This window comes from Dromiciops gliroides, chromosome 3, assembly GCF_019393635.1.
Source record: "Dromiciops gliroides isolate mDroGli1 chromosome 3, mDroGli1.pri, whole genome shotgun sequence".
Classification (NCBI taxonomy): domain Eukaryota; kingdom Metazoa; phylum Chordata; class Mammalia; order Microbiotheria; family Microbiotheriidae; genus Dromiciops; species Dromiciops gliroides.
The window spans coordinates 172,384,890-172,406,139 of record NC_057863.1 but is presented as its reverse complement, the minus strand read 5'-3'; positions in this window follow the sequence as shown (position 1 = coordinate 172,406,139).

Here is a 21,250-nt window from a genome sequence, read left to right as displayed (position 1 = left end):
CCCAGTTAAATAGGTATATTTAGCAATGATTTTTTGCAAAACAAAGACCGTTAAATTTTTATTCTTGTCCCATTTTCACTTTAATTAAAATCATATGACCCAGGCATCTTCAAATCATGAAACCATTGTGGCTGTCACTGGTTTATAAAAGGTACGATAAAATAGAAAAATCCTCGAAGATGTGAAAGAACATTTTTTTAAGAGATTACCAGGGACTGGTCATATGTATATTAAGGTATTTGAGAAATTGGCTAACAGCATCTCTGGGTCACTCAGACATTGTCTACATGCTCATTGATCAAAGTAACTGCCCCATGATTGATAATTGTTGGTCAAACTGATCAACTAATCCAATCTACATTGATCGATTTGACCTCAAGCCACTGTCAGAATGGTTCTTGAAACCATTCTGTGAAGGATAGTCCTGGCTTGTAATTTTTAAGAACTCATAAGAGGACAGCGAAGGGTCATGTAGCATTCAACTTTAAGAAAGGACAAAAAAGAGTAAGTCTAGAATGAGAATGAAGGAATTAATCCAAATACCAGTTAAGATACTGGAACTATTCATTCAAAAAGTAATTTGCAAATCCTTAGGAGGTCTCAGAGTGCTAGATAGTAACTCATGTGGATCAGGAAAGAACCAAGTCAGTCAGGTTATCTATTATATCAGTTTTAATAAGACTTTGATTCTGACCGAGGCAATGGGCTCATCATTCAACTAGGGAGACTGGTCTGGATTGGGCCACTACCTTTAGGAAGAGGATGATTGCACCGAAGAGTATAATAACTCAGAGTCAACTTGAGAGCGACCAAGCTAGTGGTCCCCAGAAGGGTCATTCTTAGTTCTAATATTATTTAATATCTTTAGCGTTGATGTTGGTGATGGGCTAGGCAGGATACTCATTGATTCCACGAAAAAAAAAAAACATGAGTTGAACAGGCTTGCTTACAGTATTGTAGTGGGAAAACAAACAAAAAAACAACCTAGGACTAGGAGTTCTAGTTCAGAGCTGGGTTCTGGTTCCAGTTCTGCCAGCAAACTACATACTTAGCTGTGTGGTCTTAGTTAAGTCCTTTAGAATGTAAGCTCCTTGAGGGCAAGGACTGTTTTGTTTTTTGTCTTTGTATGCCCAAATCCTAGCACAGTGTCTTGTACCTAGTAGCCACTAAATAAATGTTTGTTGGATTGATGTCACTTCACTGCTGAGCCTCAGTGTCTTCATCCATGAAAATGAGGGCTTACTATCAAGTGTGTGTGTGTGTGTGTGTGTGTGTGTGTGTGTGTGTGTGTGTGTGTGTGTGTGTGTGTGTGTATTGCAGATCCCTTTTGGCAATCTGGTGAAGCCTGTAGGCATCTTCTCAAAAGAATGTTTTTAAATGAATAAAATGAAACTAGTTACATTGAAAAAGTTCATTTTTTCTAAGTTGACAGGACCCTAGGTTAAGAACTTCAGCACTATATGATGGCCATTTTAATGCAGTTGGGGCACTGTCTGATTCATTTTTGCAAAGCCTATCATTATACTTATAGATACAAATGCTCATTTACTGAAGAATTAGATTGGTCGGTAAGGTAAGGGCCCTGTCCAGCTCTGAAACTGAATGAACCTCAGTAAATAACTGTTTCAAAGTGACTTTTGCAAATTAGAGAAAATATAAAATATAGAATTCACTGATGATAAGTGCAAGATAAAAAAAGAAAAACCCTATGGCAACATCTCCTACATTTGCATAAACCCATTGCACATATTATAAACAGTGCTCTAACCACCATATTACATATGAACATTTGCATGGCCATTTACACCATGTTGCTGAACCTTGGGATTTCAGGCCCTTCTGGGACTACCTTGGACTGATGTGACATTGGCTTCCCACACATATATATACATGCACAAACAACACATATATATGTATGTATATGTATATATGTATGTGTGTATAATATTATATGTGTGTATATGTATAATATACATATATATAATACTTATATTTATACTCTCTCCAAACCACTCTTGGATAAGGTACTGAAATAGAAGAGATCTCAGGGTGATGATAAAAGAAGGAAGGAATAGGTGGATCAAGGCTAAGACCGAGATGTGCTGATAAATATACATTTTTTATTTTTGTTGGTTTGGGGGTTTGGGTTTTTTGGAGGGCAGGGCAATGTGGTTTAAGTGACTTGCCCAGGGTCACACAGCTAGCAAGTGTCAAGTGTCAAGTATCAAGTCCAGATTTGAACTCATGTCCCCCTGAATCCAGGACCAGTGCTTTATCCACTGCACCACCTAGCTGCCCCCCTGCTGATAAATATTTTTTTTAAGTGAGGCAATTGGGGTTAAGTGACTTGCCCAGGGTCACACAGCTAGTAAGTGTTAAGTGTCTGAGGCCAGATTTGAACTCAGGTACTCCTGACTCCAGGGCCGGTGCTCTATCCACTGCGCCATCTAGCTGCCCCCTGCTGATAAATATTTAACAACTGTTTCCCAGGGTGGGGTGGACAGGCCAGACTTTTAAGTCTAATCTGCTTTATTAACATTTTTTATAAGTCTAGACAAACAACAAAACAACAAATCAGGCATTTCTGAGGTATAAATGCTCACACTGAAAATATAACAATCAGTTCAGCTTGCTTTAGCACATCTCTTCTGTAAGTCTTCCCTCTCCCCGCCATAGACACCATTTCCATCCTAGGTCCAGTGGTAATTGTATCCTGTTTTTCCCTTGGTTTGTGTTTCCAACCACACATCTATCTCTTCACACCCAATGCCACCCCTAGATGTCTTATCATCTTTATACAGTAGAACTGTTACTCTTACTTTGTCATCTAGGTCCTTTGATGAGATGCCCTCAGCCTTATATTCCTCTGGAAAAAAAACACAACCATATACACATACACATATGAACCCCGTTTCCAACCTAAGATTCTTTAAACTCTTTCATATAACATTCCTTTACAGGTTTTAGAATAGAATTGGAATAAAGAAAAAAAGGGTAGAAATTAGAGGACAGGATAAAAATTTCTCTCTTAAAAGGTAGACCAAAGTGTGGGATCCATGGAAGAAAAAGAAAGGGGTCAGTCCTAGACCAAGAAGTGTCTACAGGGGTTCACATTGTCAGAAAGCTCTGTCCCTACAGCTTTTTACCTGTGAGCCCAAATTACAATCCCACCAGTTCCATCTAATTCCATGTCCAAAAGTTCCATTCCCATCTCAGTGGTCACCAGTGCTTGTTCCAGGACACAGATCCACCATGAGTGCCTTACTCATGGGAGTCTGCTACCACTGCTGGGATCAAAGGAGCTTTGTTTCTTTCATCTCAAGTTAAAACTCTTGAATGAATTTTCCAGAGAACATTATTCCCTTTGGTGGTTGGGTTCCAAAGTGCTTAGGGAAGGTAAAATAATTGAATCACAGGATGGCCTCTTAAGGGGTGGAAGGGTCTGGAGATGACTACCTTCTCTTTTAGCAGGTGACATCTCCTAATTGGCTTGAGTTATCTTATCTCCCTATTCAAAACCTCAGAATCTATCCATTTTTCCTTTCCGGTTTTCCATGAGGATAATCAAACCAAAGGAATATGCAATAACTCATATTGTTAACCTGAGAAACATAACTAGTGTTCCGTTCCACTACCACCCCCCCCATGCCACTCCATAGTCTATTAGTAATCTTTGTCAACAATGTGGGTAGTGTTAGGCATGATAATCTTTTATTTTATGAAAATCACAGTGTTGAGCAAGTTTGCTTATTGTTGGTACAATGAAAAGAGCCTCTCCCCATACCATTAGGGTTTCAGAATGACCTGTGTGACCATAGTGAAATCACTTCTTTAAGTCGTTTCAACATCTGTAAACATAGAGTGTTAAGGGCAAAGTTAAGACTTTCAGCTGAGCCCAAGATTCTTTCTCCTTCAGTACTATTCTCTATAAATCATCCCTGCCCCATACACACACACACACACACACACACACACACACACACACACACACACACACACACACACCTTCAGTCTTTCCCCTTCTACAAGACATTTCATATTGCATATAGATATGTTTAAGAAGAGGAAAGATAGTTATTGTCTCACCACTACCCACTCACTCCTAAACCCTGTGTATTCTGGCTTCCTTCCCTACCTCTCCAAGGAAATTTTTCTCTCAAATGTCACCATTTGTGAAATTGAGGCTCTGTGTGATACATTGGAAAGAGTGTTGGATTTGGAGTCATTTAACTGGGGTGTAGCACCTGGTTCTCTCACTTACTTGCTGTCTATTTGACCTTAAGCAAGTGATATTTTCTCTGGGCCTCAGTCTCCAAGATTGTAAAATAAGATTAAATGAGATGGTTTGGAAAGTAATTTCCACATCTGAAAGTCAAGTCAAATCAACAAGCATTTATTAATAACTTACCATGTGCCAGGCACTGTGCTAAGCACTGGAAGTAAAAATACCAGCAGAAAGAAAAAGACAACCCCTGCCCTCAAGAAGTTTTTATTATAATGGAGGAAGACAATATATAAAAGGAAACTTAAAATGGTGGGTGGGAGGGAGGAGATTGTTTTTTAACTGGGAGCAATTGATAGAAAAAGATTGGAGAGTCAGGAATAAAGCTTGGAGACAAATGAAAGCATGTTTGGCATGGGCATTTTCCTTTAAGGTGGAGGTTCTGGGAGGAACTAGCCAATCTGGAGAAAAAGGTCATGGGGCCCTTTTTCCTTCCCCCTCCCTCATACTCCCTCTCTTGGCAATCTCATCCATTCCATCAATATCACCTCTGTGGATGATAAAAACAAACAAACAAAATAAACCATATCTCTAGCTGGACCTTTTCCCTGAATTATAGACCCAAATGTGCAGCTGCTATGGTTACCTCCATGGCTCACTTCATATATTCCACAATTGCACTCATCATCTTCCTAACAAAATAGCACTTTCCTCCCAGGCTCAACTATTTTCTCCTCCTTCCTTCTCTTCCCTTATCTAATTAATTGTCAGTACTTTTTGTTTGACCTCTAAATCTCTTGTCACTATTCCCTACCTTTTTATTTCTGACTTGGGGCTTAGGATAAATTAGACATTTCTCCAGTGAGAAGCAAAACCAAAGATGACCAGATAACAGGATAGACATATCAAGGAACGACCAACTAGATATCAGGACATATATACCTAAGAAGTAAAGAGAGATAAAATTCTATAGCAGTAAAGTCAGTTAGGCATGGCTACTACCTGACCAGAGCTAGGAGACAGAGATAACCCCAAAGGTCAGTACCATCATTTCAAAAAAATCCCCCTTGATTGACTAAGCGAATTTTCCAGTTTTCAAGTGGACACCCTATCTATCCTCTATAAAAGCTTTTGCCTTCTTTCTGTTGGAGGAGGAGGATGTTTCTAAGCCCTTTTCCCCAGGGGTGAAGTCTTTGACTTCCCACTCAGTCAGTTTCTCTAGTTCCAAATAAAAGACCATTTTCATTTTAATTGGACTGTGTGCCAGAGTGTAATTCATTATTGAGGAATACCTAAGAACCACCACTTTTGCCCATGACAATTTCCAATGGCACTACCCTATTTTTAGTAACTTTTATTTTTGCTCACTAAAACTATTGGAATATCTTTCTATCTCCTTCCATTTTCTCCCTTATCTGAAGTATGTTTATACTAATTTCAAAATAATCCTTCTAATTCATGGGTTTTTTTTTTTTTGGTTTGTTTTTGCGGGGCAATGGGGGTTAAGTGACTTGCCCAGGGTCACACAGCTAGTAAGTGTCAAGTGTCTGAGGTCGGATTTGAACTCAGTACTCCTGAATCCAAGGCCGGTGCTTTATCCACTGCGCCACCTAGCTGCCCCCTTTTGGTTTTTTTGTTTTTGTTTTTAATTCATGTTTAATTATGATTTTAAAAAACCTTCAGTCTCCCTCCCCATTATCTATAAGTTAAAATAGCATGGCATTTGAGGACCTCCACAATCTGGCATCAGCTCACCTTAAAAATTTTTTTTCTAAATCAACAAGCATTTATTTTTGTTTCTTGTTTCATCCCAACTCCCTCCTGAAAACAACAACAACAACAGCAACAAACCTTGTAATGAATAATGCATATACAACACAAATTCCCACAATTAGCCTTGCCCAAAAAATGTGTCTCATTCTACAAATATATTCTATCACCTTTTTGTCAAGAGATTCCAACTTTTTTTCTGGTCCCATGGCACACTATTCCATAAATTGCCCAGAAAAACTGCCCATTCCCCAGTTTCATTATACCCTCTCCTGCCTTCCAAGCACTGGTGTCCTCCAACTAATGAATGGATTCTATACCACCACCATCACTACCAGCACCTCATCCATATTTACTATCCCATAAATCTTTCCTGGTGGTTATAGCCAACTGAGAAAAAATTAGCATTAAGGAAATATACATATCCAGAGTACTATTACCACCACCTCATCTATATCCACCATCCCACAAATCTTGCATTAAAGATATAGCCAACTGGAAAAAAATTAGTCTTAAAAAGATATTCACTGTAATCCCCACTCACCCACTAACAAACACATACACACACACACAGAATTATCCCCTAGCCCAGTTTCTACTGTTGTTTGTCTTAGGTGACATGCTGTTCCCACTGAAACACGGAGAAATTTCCCCCCCAAAACATTCTTCTGGAACTCAAGAATCGTCTCTCTTCCTTTTCAGTATTCTTCCATACAGAAGAAATCACTACCAGAGGTGGCACAATTTAAAAAGAAGAAGAAAATAAAGAGGAATAATTCCAGAAAATGGAAACTAGCCTGTCAAGTAATTTTACATTAATAAAGTGTGACAAAGAAATCATCAAATACTGACCCATTTGACTACTTTCTTGAACAGACATTTAATCATGGAACTAGTCTATACATGAATTTATTACTTGACAATGGTGCACATAACCAGAATTCAATGTCAAATGGGACTCCACAAAAGAACCTGAGGAAGGTTTGTTGACTACAATGTCTTAGATAAGACTTACAGAAAAAGAAGGTCAGAAATTATGCAATATGAGAAAACAAGATTTCAGTGAAAGAAAAACCAACACCAATGAGAATAAGTGCACATGGAAGTATCTTCCCTCTATCAAGTCCATTAAAACATAAGGAACACAATACCCTAGAAGCAAAATTACATTATATTATATTATATACAATTATAACAGTATGAGACAGTCTTGGGATATTTATTATGTATATTAGTGGTAAATTCAATAATTGTTTTTGTTGAGTCATTTCAGCCATGTCTGACTCTTCATGATCCCTTGAACGCTTGTTGATGGGATTTTTCTTGGCAAAGATATCGTCATGGTTTGCCATTTCCTTCTCCAGTGGCAAACAGAGGTTAAATGACTCACCCAAGGTTCAATAGGTAGGAGGTTTCTGAGGCTGGATTTGAACTCAGGTCTTCCTAACTCCAAGCCCAGAGCCCTATTCATTCTACTCTGTGCCAGGCACTATGCTAAGTGATAAGGATATAAATACAATTAAGAAGATCCCTACCTTCAAGAATCTTGCATTGTAATGGAAGAGGCTGCCATATAAAGATGAGATGGAAAGCTGGATAAGGGGTATGGAGTAGGATGGCAGAACAGTGTTGCCACAGCCAGCTTGAGAAGTCCGTGAATGGAGTGAAACATGGCTGGGGACCCCCGCTGTAATAGTGGCCAATCAGATTGACACCTGTTTAAAATATTAAACCATTTCTGCCAGGTTCACCTTATCTCCTTTTGCTTCGATATCTGCTATTTCCAGGCCCAGTAAGTAGGTTGCTATGTTTTCTTGCTAATTCAGCCTTTTTTCCACTCCGAGACCCAAGTTAAACTCTTTCTCTGAGATCTTTCTATCCTGAGTTTCTTTTCTGTTTGAGGCCTTGGTCCAAACCTTTCTGTTTTAATCTGTTACTGTTCTTTCAGATGCTCTGAGTTATACCTGTAGAAATGCTCTCTTAAGCTGTTGCCCTCACTACTTCCTAGGTATATAGACCCCATTTAATTCCTTGACACTGATCAGTTCCAGTGCTGAAATACCTTTCCCTGATTCCCCTAGTTTTCTTCCTTTCCTCACTCAATTCCCAGGTTCTTTTAAAGTTTCCTATTTTTTTTCTAAACTAGTCCTCCAGGGGCAGGTAGGTGGTGCAGTGGATAAAGCACTGGCCCTGGATTCAGGAGGACCTGAGTTCAAATCTGACCTCAGACACTTGACATTTACTAGCTGTGTGACCCTAGGCAAGTCATTTAACCCTCATTGCCCCATAAAATAAATAAATAAAACAAACTAGTTCCCTCCCCAGTATCACCAGTTCATCTGCGTGGTCCAGAGAGTCCAAACTCCCTTCCAAGATTGCCACATACTACCATCTCTAAGATGCACATCCCCAGGCTTTCATATCTGGGATATTGTTAATTCTCAGACAATATTAGCATAGAAAAATAATACCTCTGAAACTAAGTTACACTTCAAATTTTCTGTCTCCAGCTTGGCTAGAGGTTCTCAAAAATTCACAATAATTTTTGGAAGGAGTTTATTTTTGCCAAAGGGTTCTCAGAAGACCACAAAATGAATGCAGGTGACCATGATATTTAAAATTCCAGGAAGAATCTGACATGGATAAGATAAGGATGATCTGAAACATCCTGAAAGTAATGTTATCACTTTATTCTTGTCATTGGGCTAGTTTCTATTAGAAAACATTGTAATAATTTGGAATCTGTGATTTAAGGAAGAGGTATGATTTAATGCAACTTCAGCTATACTTTAAGACTCCCTGATTTCATTCTCGTCCTTGTTTCTTATAGCCTTGTACATGTTATGGATCCTTTCTCCCTTGTTGGATAGTCTTCTTCACTGTTCTGATTGAAAAAAAAAATCATATGGTAGCTAGGCCTCTCAGGTGATAATCTTCTACAAACATGACTGGTCTTCAGATGACAGATACATGATTTATCACAGGAACCATAAGTCTTTCCATCTTAGTATATAGTTTGATAAGAGTTTGTTCTCTATGGCATAGCCATTGAAAACCTAGGACTCAGCTCCACGTCAGGATAAACCATTGTCAGTCAATCAATAAACATTCTTAAGTGCTTAGGTGGCACAATGGATAGAGTGCTGGGCCTTCATTCAAGAAGACCCATCTTCCTGAGTTCAAATCTGGCCCCAGACACTTACTAGCTTTGTGACCCTGGGCAAGTCACTTAAGTCTCTTTGCCTCAGTTTCTCCATCAGTAAAATGAACTGGAGAAGGCAATGGCAGATCACTCCAGAAAACCCCGAATGGGGTCGTGAAGTCTTGGACACAACTGAAAAACCACTCAACAACAACAAAAACAAAAGTGCCTACTATGTGCCAAGCACTGCAGTGCTGGGGATATAAAAAGAAACAAGAAGCTCACGACCGAATGAGATAGACAATAAACAAACAAGTTTTATATAGGATTATTGTTCGTCCTTTGCTCTCAAAGAGGACATCAGGAGGGTGATGTCTTGACTTGCAAGTGAATTGGATTTAAGTGAGGCAAGGCTGTGCAAAGTCACCAGTCTTACTATCTCCTCCAGAGTCATGAGAGTCCAGGTACAAGACATAGGTCAAAATGACTGGCAATGACCCTAGATAAAAAAGAACTAAAAGAGAAATAGCAAATAAAAGTAAAAGTACCAGGAAGAATTTCTTGTGGAAGATGGGACTTCAGTTATAACTTAAATGAATCCAGGAAAACCAACATGTAGAGTTGAGGAGGGAGAACATTCCAAGCATGAGGGACAGCCAGAGAAAATGCTCAGAGATGATAGATAGAGTGTTTTGTTCATGAACAGTAAGGAGGGCTAGTGTCACTGGGTAAAAGAGTAAAAGGGAAGAAGTGAGGTATAATAAGGCTAGAAAGGTCAGGGAGAGAGGGGTAGGTTAGATTGATAAGGCCCTGCCCTGCAGCTGTGTCAGTGTCAAAAAGGAGTAGAGGGTGTATTCAAGAGATTGAAAGTGAAATCAATGGTGAAAGTGAAGTCGATGAAATCAATAGACCTTGGTAACTGATTGGATATGCAGAGTAAGAGATGGTGAGGAACTGAGGATGACCACTAGATTTTCAGCCTGAGATACTGAGAGGATGGTGTCACCCTCTACAGTAATAGTTAAGGCATGGGGGGCAGCTAGGTGGCGCAGTGGATAAAGCACCGGCCCTGGAGTCAGGAGTACCTGAGTTCAAATCCGGCCTCAGACACTTAACACTTACTAGCTGTGTGACCCTGGGCAAGTCACTTAACCCCAATTGCCTCACTAAAAAAAAAAAAAACGTTAAGGCATGAGGTGCTGAACTTTAGAAGGAAAGATAATGAGTTCTGTTTTGGACATGTTGAGTTTAAGAAACCTACTGGACATCTAGTTCAAGAAGTCTGAAAGTCTACGAGAGATGTGAGCTGGCAGGTGAGCAGAGAGTTTAAAGCAGAATAACAAGATTTGAGAACTGTCAGTATAGACATGGTAATTAAATCTATGGGAGCTCATAAAATAACCAAGCAAAATAAAGTACAGAGAGAGAAGAGATAAGGCCTCAGGACAGAACCAAAAACCTCAAGAGGAGAGTTTTAAGGAGGAAAGAGTGATCAGCAGTATCAAATGTTTCAGTCAAGTCCAACTCTTCACGACCCATCTTGGGGTTTTCTTGCCAAAGATACTTGAGTTGTTCGCCATTTCCTTCTCTGGATCATTTTACAAATGAGAAAACTGAGGTGGAGTTAAGTGACTTGCCTAGTGTCACACAGCTAGTAAATATCTGAGGTCAGATTTAAACTCAGGTCTTACTGACTGTAGGCCAGGTGCTTGATCCACTTTGCCACGTAGCTGCCCACCAGAGGTTGCAGAGGGGTCAATAAAAATGAGGACGGAGAAAAGATTTATAAATTAGATTTATAAATTAAGAGATCATTAGTATGTAACTTTAGAGCGAGCACTTTCAGCAGAATTATATATTCAAAAGTTGGATTGTAAGGTAAGAAGAGAGTGAGAGGAGAGAAAGTGGAGATATCTATTGTAGAGAATCTTTTCAATGAGTTTAGGCTACAAAGAGGCAGAAGAAATATAGGATGATAGTTACTAGGGATGGAAGGATCAAGGAAGGGATTTTTTGCTTGTTTGTTTTATTGGAAAATGAAGGAAACATGAGCATGTTTGTAGGCAGTAGGGAAAGAGAGATTGAAGATAAATGAGAGAGTAGAGATGATAGAGCAGGCAATCTGTGGAAGGAGATGAGATGGAATAGGATACCTATGCATATAGAGAGATCAGCTTTGGAAAAGAGTAAAGCTTATCTTCAAGTAAGATGGGTAAAGGAAGAGATAATGACACAATATGAGGTGAGGGTGAGAAAAGAAGAGAGAGCTCAAAGTGAATGACTGGTTTTTTTGTTTTTGTTTTTTCCAGTAAAATAGGAGACATGATACTCAGCTGATAGGGTGGGGGGAAGGAGACCTATGGAAGGTTTGAGGAGGGTTGAAAAGGATTGGAAGAGCCATTGTGGAGACTGGTTTAGTGAGCTGATAAGAGAGGATTGCCTAGAAGGAGGAAGGACCCAACTGAGGTTGTGCAACATAAACATTTGTAGTGGACTCAGTTGCATTATTTTCTCCGCCTTTGTTCAACAGCATGTGTGGAAGAGTGAAGGAAGTCGATGGTGGAAATCATCCAAGGCTGAGGTTTGGCAGGGCATAATGGGTGATATGATAAGGCTGCCAGGGACTCAGAAAAAGAAGGCAGTATAGAGTTAGAGCAGGATTTCAATAGAGGCTCTTGAATTATATCAGACATCATTGTAAGACAGATAATCTTCTCCATAGTAGATAGAGCTAAAGCAAATGAACAAATTGCTACAAGAGGAATTTAAATTAGCAGCAAAGGATAGCTTGATCATAATAAAAATTGTTCGATATTGTTGTCATTTTCCCCTTTCTTAGAAACTCTTTTTTAATGTTATTTATAGGCATCTTTTAAAAAGGAATACATGGCTCAGCTAGGTGGCACTGGCCCTGGATTCAGGAGCACCTGAGTTCAAATCCAACCTCAGACACTTGATACTTACTAGCTGTGTGACCCTGGGCAAGTCACTTAACCCTCACTGTCCTGCAAGAAAACAAAAACAAAAACAAAAACAAACAAAACAACAACCAAAAAAAGGGATATGTGGATAGAAAGTGGTGATATGGACTGGGTTACCTCATGAAATTCGTCATAGTTCTTTGAAAAGCAATCAAAGATTAAAAAATAAACATATACAGCTTAAGAAGGGGAAAAGTGATCGAGCATTTTGTTCATATCTTATTTGTATTACAATGATGATTATAATATTTGTTACAGATCTAAATGTTTACATATAAATGAGCCAGAGAATATCCTCCTTTAAATTTACAGCAGGAGTTTGTGGTTAAGTCAATCCTGACCTTTAGCATAACTTTTTTAAACTTCAATTTTACACTTCATCAAAATATTTTATACTGATAGGGACCCTCTAATTCAATGGCAATAGGTAGGTTTTTGAATAATATTGTTTGTATTCAAAATACATGAGGGAATTCCTTATCATACTCCAAAATATATTTGTGGCCTTTATCCAGGAGTGTAACAAAGCTGATTGATTCACTGAAAGCTCTGTGATAAGTCAGCAAGGAATACAATTTCTTATTGCATTTTCTATTTGGGACATTTTTATCACAGAATCTAAGAGTACATTTGCTAAAATATCAAAAAGCCTTTGGGGCAGCTAGGTTGCTCAGTGGATAAAACACCAACCCTGGATTCAGGAGGACCTGAGTTCAAATCTGGCCTCAGACACTTGACACTTACTAGCTGTGTGACCCTGGGCAAGTCACTTAACCCTCATTGCCATGGGGACAGAAAGCCTTGCCACTACATATGAAGCACATCATCTTGTGCACATACATACACACAAAATTAAAGAAAATTGAAAAGGAAAAAACAAGTACAAAGGACTTAATGCTGAATTTCTGCAAATGTCATCCTGATCATTTAGTCAATTGGAGGCATTGGGGGTAAATTTCAGGCCATTACCTATGCAAGTCTGAATTTTAGTATGAATTTAGGCATAAAACAAGGAGACGTATCCTTGCCAAACCTATTTGCTACTGACATTCAAAAAGGATATCTAGCCTTGTAAATGTAGAAGTCCTTCCAATATTCTTGCTGATAGTGGAAACTGTTTTGTTTGCATCAAAGCCCAGAACACCAAAGTGTCTCCTAAATGGAATTTGCAATCATTCAAAAGAATTTGGCTTAACTATAGATAGAAGAAAAACCAAGTGCGTGAATCATAGATATGCCTATTGAAGAGAAAGAGAATAATCCCTACTGAATTTGAGAAACAAACCATTTGGTTCTTTTTTTTTTCTTTAATAATGACTAAGCTTCTCCCTTAAGCAAAAAATGACCTTGTTGTTCCTCACATAAAATACACCATTCTCCTGCTTCCATACATTTACATTATCTTTTCTCATACCTGAAATGCTCTCTCTTCTCATTTCTGTCTCCTGGCATCCTTCAAATTGAAGAAAAAATTCGACCTTCTTCAAGAAATCTTAATTGGTTTTCCCTGAATGCCAGTTCTTTCCCTGCAAGATTACCTCTAAGTTATCCCATATATATCTTGATTGTACACAGTTATTTTCCCTCATGAGATTGTATGCTCCTTGAGAGTAAGAGCAGAGAGACATTCAAGATTAGTGTTTGGGTAGGGTTGGCAGAAGTTTCAATCTACAGGAGAAGGTGGGATGGGATCTTAAGTGTATATAGAGGGATTTGCCTTAGAAAGGAAGGCTGCCTTTTTATATGAGACAGGGATGAAGGAGGAGATAGCAGATGAATGATGCAAGATAAGGAAGGGATCAGAGGGAGTTTGGAGCAAATGACCTCATTTTTTTCAGTGAAATATCAGACAGGTTCTTAGCTGAGAAAGTAGAGGGACAAAAAGCAATGTGAGGTTTGGGGAGCGATGAAAAAAAGTGTGGAAAAGCTACTGAGGTGAGTGGAATAACAAATTGATTAGGGAGATATAAAAACCTGCCTTGCTACAGCAAGGGTACAGTCAAGATTGTGTAATACAATTTTGTGGTGAGCCTCTATTAGCATGGTTTCACAATTGTCTATAGCTTTATTCAGCAGCAAATGAGTAGGAGCAAAGGCAGTTGATGGTAGGGGTAATTTAAGGCTGGGACTTGGCAGGGCGATTGGTTATAAGATAAGGGTGCTAGGGATTCAAGAGAAGAAGGTGTTAAAAGAGTTGAACTGGTTCATTAAGATGGAAAGAGGGGAGAATGTAGCTGATAAAAGAGTAATGGTCCAGGATAGAACTGAAGGGTAGAGGGTTTGGAGATTGAGGTGAGGATGAAGAACAGGGTTAGGGTGACAAGGTAAAGGAAGAACTGGAGCTAGAACTGATTATGGTCAGATAAAGGACCTTCAGAGTTCATGAATACAGAAGTGGAAGACTGGTGGATGATGGATGTTTTTCCTTATAAAAAGCCTAAGATGTCTCATTGCTCCTCCCAATCATTGTCTAGATCTACTGGGGTGGGATAGTAGATCAAATCTAACCCTTCCACATGTATGTACATGGTAACCTAGATTACAGCTTGAAATCAGTTATCAGGCCTGAAATTGACCTTCTCACAAGTTTGATCACTGGCTGAGCTCCAGGTCAACTTATTCTCTTTGCCATTTGAAACACCATGTTTCTTCCATATAGAAATTGCTAGGGAATAAGAACAATTAAACATCTAATGAGGTTTTGGCACCCAGATACCCAGATGCTAGAATCATTCCACAGAGATCCATATGGGCACTTTTGCTTTCTGGACAGGAGCTGGGGGAATTATGCCTTAATTGTTAAACTCTTCAGGATTCCATACCTAAAGCTTCAAAAGATAGTTTCAAATTCCTTGGTTATCTATACTCAAGTCTACCCTCAGAAACACATGCAGTTATAATGAATACTCTTTGTCTCCTTATAGAGGAACAGAATAATACTCTGTCCTCCAGGCAAACTCTGTTAGACACTTCCATCACAGCCATCCAGTGGCTAACTTCCAACTATTAATATTTCACTGGTTCTAACTTTCAGGTCAATTTGGCCAGGGGCTTTGGGTTGGATTTTTCAATTACAGGCAGTTATGAGCCCTTTTTGACTTGCCACTTAGAAACCACCTCTTCAAAGTTTGCTAGTATTCTCCCTCCTTTACTTCTTTCCTCAGTTTTGCCCCTACCTTGTGGATCAAACTTAAGTGCAATTCCACTATGAGACCCACTTCATTTACATTAGTATGACCTGCCACTCTAAAACATATTTCACAACATTCTTTCAGTTTCCCCTGCTTATTTCAAACCTTTCTCTTTCTCCCCTCATCTTCTGTGTAATTCCTGAGACCATTCCCACATATGGACCCTAAGAAATCTATTCCAAGTTTGAGGGTTTTGTGGGTCAGCAATCAAAAACCTTAACTCACAAGCCCATACCCATATGTTTATTTTACCCATTCATCCAAATGACACCTTATTTCAAAGCAAAAGACATTTAATTAAGAAGCATGTTGTATCGAGTAACAATAGCAACAACACAAAGATACTCCCATTTCACACACACACACACACACACACACACACAGGTGTATACTATCCCACAGTTAATACACCAGGGAAAGTGTACAAACTCAGAATACTCATAACCATAGAACACATGTGGAGAGTGTACATATAAAGATGTAAGCAATTAGATCAAATCATGCCTTTGACATTGCACAGTTAACAATGTCTTCTAGTGCCATTATCACATGGCTCTCTATTTATCAATCTGTTTGCTGAGTCACACACAACCCAGCTCACTGTTGGATCATTTCTATTGGGTATTTCTATTAGCCTCAAGGTGTCTGGGCTATTCTCTGCTATCATCTTCTGGGATTCAGTTATTCACTCTCATTTATGCCATCTGCTGCTCTCTATGATAATCAGAAAGACATTAGCTAGAAAGGGCAGACTAAAGCTCTTCTAGGGAATAGGCTAGGGTGATCAGCCATCACAGTCAGCCATGGAACCAGTAAGGAAGCCTTTTTAAGGCTGAGTAAGTCTATTCCTGGTGCTGATGCATAGTCCCACTGGCCCCAACTCACCAACTCTAGGATAAAAAAAAATACTTTTTACTTTGTAAATATTTCATAGTAATTTCTTTGTATCTTTCAAATTTGGGCACCTTGTAAACAAAGTCAATTTTGAACATTGTCACTAAATTATAACATTGAAGCAAGAGAGATAGCTAATTATTAATACAAAACTAAGGAATGGAACCAGAAAATATATTCTTACTAAAGATATTTGTTCCTTTCATGGAAAAGATCTAGTAGAGAGTTCAAATTAGAGGCAACTGGTGGCTCAATGGATAGAGCATTGGGCCTGGTGTCAGGAAGACCTGAGCTTAAATCCAGCATCAGACACCTCCAAGCTGTGTGATACTGGGCAAGTAACTCAGCCTCTGATTGCCTGACAAAATGGATCCACTGGAGAAGGAAATGACAACCACTCCAGTATCTTTGCCAAGGAAACCTGAAATGGGGTCACGAAGGGTTGGACATAACTGAAATGACTGAACAACAAAGAGTTCAAATTTGCAGATAACATTGTCATCATTGCATCAAGCCCTGGAAATTACAGTCTCCTAAAATAAAACATACAACATCTCAATAGTGTCTGGCTTAACCTTCCACACAAGGGGGAAAAATGAGTTTAAAATGTCTTATGTTCAGAGTGTGACATGGAATGAGATGGACAACCAGAAACATTTGTATCTTGGACAAATACTGCAAGTAGAGACTGAATTGGGTTTCAAATTGAATAATATACATTTAGAACTAGAAAGGATCCTGGAGGTCTTCTAGTCTAACTCCTTCATTTTACAGATAAGAAAAGTAAGGCTCAGAGAGATTGTGACTTGTTCAAGGTCCTTTCAAGGTCCAACAAGTAGTTCAGTGGTAGGACTGGTCTTCAAGTCCTCTGACTTGAAATTCATCACTCTTTCCACTATATCAGGCTGGATTTTTATCTTTAGAAAAGGGCAAAGTTTATCAGTCAAACTATGGCCTATCTTCTTAATATTAATATTCCTCCTGCAGTGACATCTGCCTGAAAGTTCTGGAACATGATTGTCTCTAAAGAATTGAAATTGAAGATCACCAAAGGGCAATGGAGAGGCATACAGTATGTATGCAAAGTCTACAACAAATTTCAAATGAAAAATTATGCAGGGAAAAGCAATGTAAAGAATGTTAAAGAAATGTATATAGTTATCCCTTCCACATCATGACTTTCCCAATTGCAATTTCAATATATTGCAGGTTGGCATAAGGGGAATTTGTGGGGAGTTTTATGTAAACTGCAGACATGAAACAAAGGCCAGCAAACAACACTGAAAAAATTTAGAAACTCTGAAATGCAATATATCTATATATCTATATCTATATCTATATATCAACCAACATTTTAAAATAAGGTAGTATGAGCACCCTATAAAAGAAAAAGAAAAAAATCAGACTTTTTCTCTGGTATGAAGGAAGGGCCAAAAATTTTGCATGGTTTTTCCAGATCATGGGGGTACAATGCCTATAACTCCTATGTTATGGAAGGGATAACTGTAATCCAAAAAAGAGATAAGCCAATCATGTGTTAAGAAAAGGGATGATTAACTGATTACCTGTAAGCTTCATTGACATTCTTAGGGTGTCAAGAGGATGTGAGGAAACCTTCAGCATGTTGAATGTGTACCTTGCTGTTAACTTAACCTGATGACAGGAATGAGAGTCATAATGAGATGCACAAATATAGATGGGTTGTGATTTGATTCACAAGTTGAAACACCATCAGTGCAATCACAATCTCAGGTCTACTCAAGTGTAGTAGTATTTTGCTGTTTTTGTTCACTTGTTTTTGTCATTTCTGACTCTTCATGACCTCATTTGGTGTTTTCTAGGCAAAGATACTGGAGTTTCCCATTTCCTTCTCCAGATCATTTTACAGGTGAGGAAACTAAGACAAACAGGGTTAAGGGTCACACAGCTAGTAATTGTCTGAGGATGGATTTGAACTCAATTCTTCCTTTTTCCAGGTCCTGTACTCTATGCACTATGCCACCAAATTGCCATATAATATATAGAATATATTCTATAATAGTATAGAATTGTGCAAAAATGGAGGGGGTGTTATGAGGAAGTAGTGAATTTCCTATCCCTGTATATATTAAAAAAGATTCTGTAGAAGGCCACAAACAGGGTCTGGACTTGACCTTTTAGCATTTCCTTCATCTCTGATTCCTTGAGAATTCCCTCATTTGTTATCTGCAACCATCATGCTACAGGAAAAAATGTTTATGAACAGTTGAAAATATAGTTCTTATTGTTTAAGAATCCAAGTGTCTGATAAAATTAAATTGAAATCCTGCTAAATAGTGATTGTCATCTGCATTCCTCAAATCCACTTTTGGAGCTGGTATGCAATAAGATTTCTAGGGGCTTAGTAGTAGTTGTTAGTGCCCTCCCCTCATTTCTAGAAGAGGACCGATGGCATCCAAAGGGTGATGTTTTGACTTGCAAGTGAAATGGATTTAAGTGAAGCAGAGCTGCGCAAAGTAATCAGCCTCATTCTAAAAGCTTAGTGGGTCTGTAGTGAAGAGTTGCTCCCCTGTTTCAATGATTCTCCCTGCCCCTTGTGCAAATAGAGCTGGGGTGATGACAAAAGGGCTAGGAGGAGACAGCAGGGTCACTGACCTCTGCTCCTGTCTCACATTTCTACTACATATACCTGCCAACAAAATCTCTGGTCTCCTTGTCCTGCTGGTATAAATCTCTTTATTTTCCCTCCATATGGGCTACAGATTCTTTTTTTATTTTTGGTTCCTCCTACCATTGCAATTAACCACCTTTTGCCCTTAACTGCTCAGCCTAAGGCTACTCCTGCTCCGGGTTCTATTGTGAATGTGTTGCCATAGTTTCTTTATTGCTTACTCACTAGCGGATTGATTGCTGATGACAAGCTTACCTCAATGACTTCTCTCATCCCAGGTTTTCATATTTAGAGGTATAACCCATCTGATGCCCTTTACTCGGGAGTTTGAATGCTGCTAGATTACTCTTTCACCCCTGCCCTAAAACTTGGTCTTGGGCAGACAGTTTTCGAACTCTCAAAGATCCTAAGCCTACCTGGATTCATTCTTGATAATACAGGCAATTTCATTCTTGATAACATAGGGAATTATAGGAAATTTCTCAGCCTCAGTCCTCTCAGCCATATCTGATGGAGGAATAGTGCCCATGTCTTCCACTGCCCTGATCTCCCACTAAGAATGGGAATAGGATAGCTCAAGTGGCTGCATCCTTGCTTGTCTATCCTACAAAGCACTATCAGCATAGATGATCCTGGGTTTCACACCGGTAACAGTAACCATGTTGTATACCTTAATGCCAATACAATAGTCTCTACCCACTGAAGGCCTCTACCCACATGGCTCCAGACAAAGCAGCCAGGGCACATAGTCGATTATTAGCTTCTGCTTTCAGCTTAATTTAGAAGCCAAGATCCTTTGTCCTGGGCACATCTGTTGTTGCATGAGGTCCCAAGTGAAAATCTATAACTTTTAATGGTGCTCCCCAAATTCCCTAGTGTGTCTACTAATCTTTATAGAATGATGGGGAGGGGAAGCTGGATCTATGGAGGGAAAAGTAAGAGAGGTAGAGGGAAAAAATGGAAGGGGAAACGAGAGTGATGCAGGAGGGTCAAGGGGGAAAAAAGTCAACAGCTTGAAAAGCCAAATTGGCCAAATGGAAAAGGAGGTACAAAAGCTCTCCGAAGAAAATCATTGCTTAAAAATGAAGATTGAGCAAATAGAAGCTAATGACTTCATGAGAAATCAAGTTACAATAAAGCAAATCCAAATGAATGAAAAAAATAGAGGGCAATGTGAAATATCTCCTGAGAAAAACAGCTGACCTGGAAAATAGATTCAGGAGACATAATTTGAAAATTATTGCAATACCTGAAAACCATGACCAAAAAGAGCTTAGACATCATGTTCCAAGAAATTGTAAGGGAAAATTGACCTGATATTCTAGAATCAGAAAGTAAACTAGAAATTGAAAGAATCCACCAAACATCTCCTTGAAAGAGAGCCCCAAATGAAAATTTCCAGGAATATTATAGCCAAATTCCAGAGCTCCCAGATCAAGGAGAATATATTGCAAGCAGCTAGAAAGAAACAATTCAAGTACTGTCGAGCCACAGTCAGGATAACACAAGATCTAGCAGCTTCCACATTAAAGGACCAGAGGGCATGGAATATGATATTCCAGAGGGCAAAGGAACTGGAACTGCAGCCAAGAATCACTTACCCAGCAAAACTGAGTATCATCTTCCCATGTAGGAATGTAAAAAGTTTAACCTTTTAACATCTCTCATGATTTCTTTTCCTGTTTACCTTTTTTATGCTTCTCTAGGGTTTTGTATTTGAAAGTAAAATTTTCTATTCAGTTCAGGTCCTTTCATCACAAATGCCTGAAAGTCCTATTTTTCATTGAGACTTCATGAAATGAAGGACCTGAACTGACTAGAAAATTTGACTTTCAAATACAAAACCCTAGAGAAGCATAAAAAAGGTAAACAGGAAAAGAAATCATGAGAGATGTTAAAAGGTTAAACTTTTTACATTCCTACATGGGAAGATGATACTTTTAACTCACAAGAACTCTCTCAGTATAGGACAGCTGAAAGGAATATGCTTAGACAGAGGGCACAGGTGTGAATTGAATATGAAGGGATGATATCTGTAAAGCATTCATTTTTTGTTTAACCTTTTTTATTTGTGGGGCAGTCAGGGTGGGGTGGCTTATGTCTGGGGTTGGATTTGGGCTAAGGGCCTCTTGGGTCCAGGGCTGGTGCTTTGTCCACTGGGTCACCTAGCTGCGTTACCATGAGGACATCTTTAAAATAAAATTAAGGGGAGAGAGGAATGCACTGGAAGAAAGGTAAAGGGAGAGTTGCAATGGGGTAAAGTAGCTCACATAAAAGAAAGAAAAAGGTTATGGAGAGGAGGGGAAGATGGGGAAGGAGCAAGGGAGTTAGTGAGCCTTACTCTCATCAGAATTGGTTCAAAGAGGGAATAACATACACACTCAAGTTGGTATAGTTATA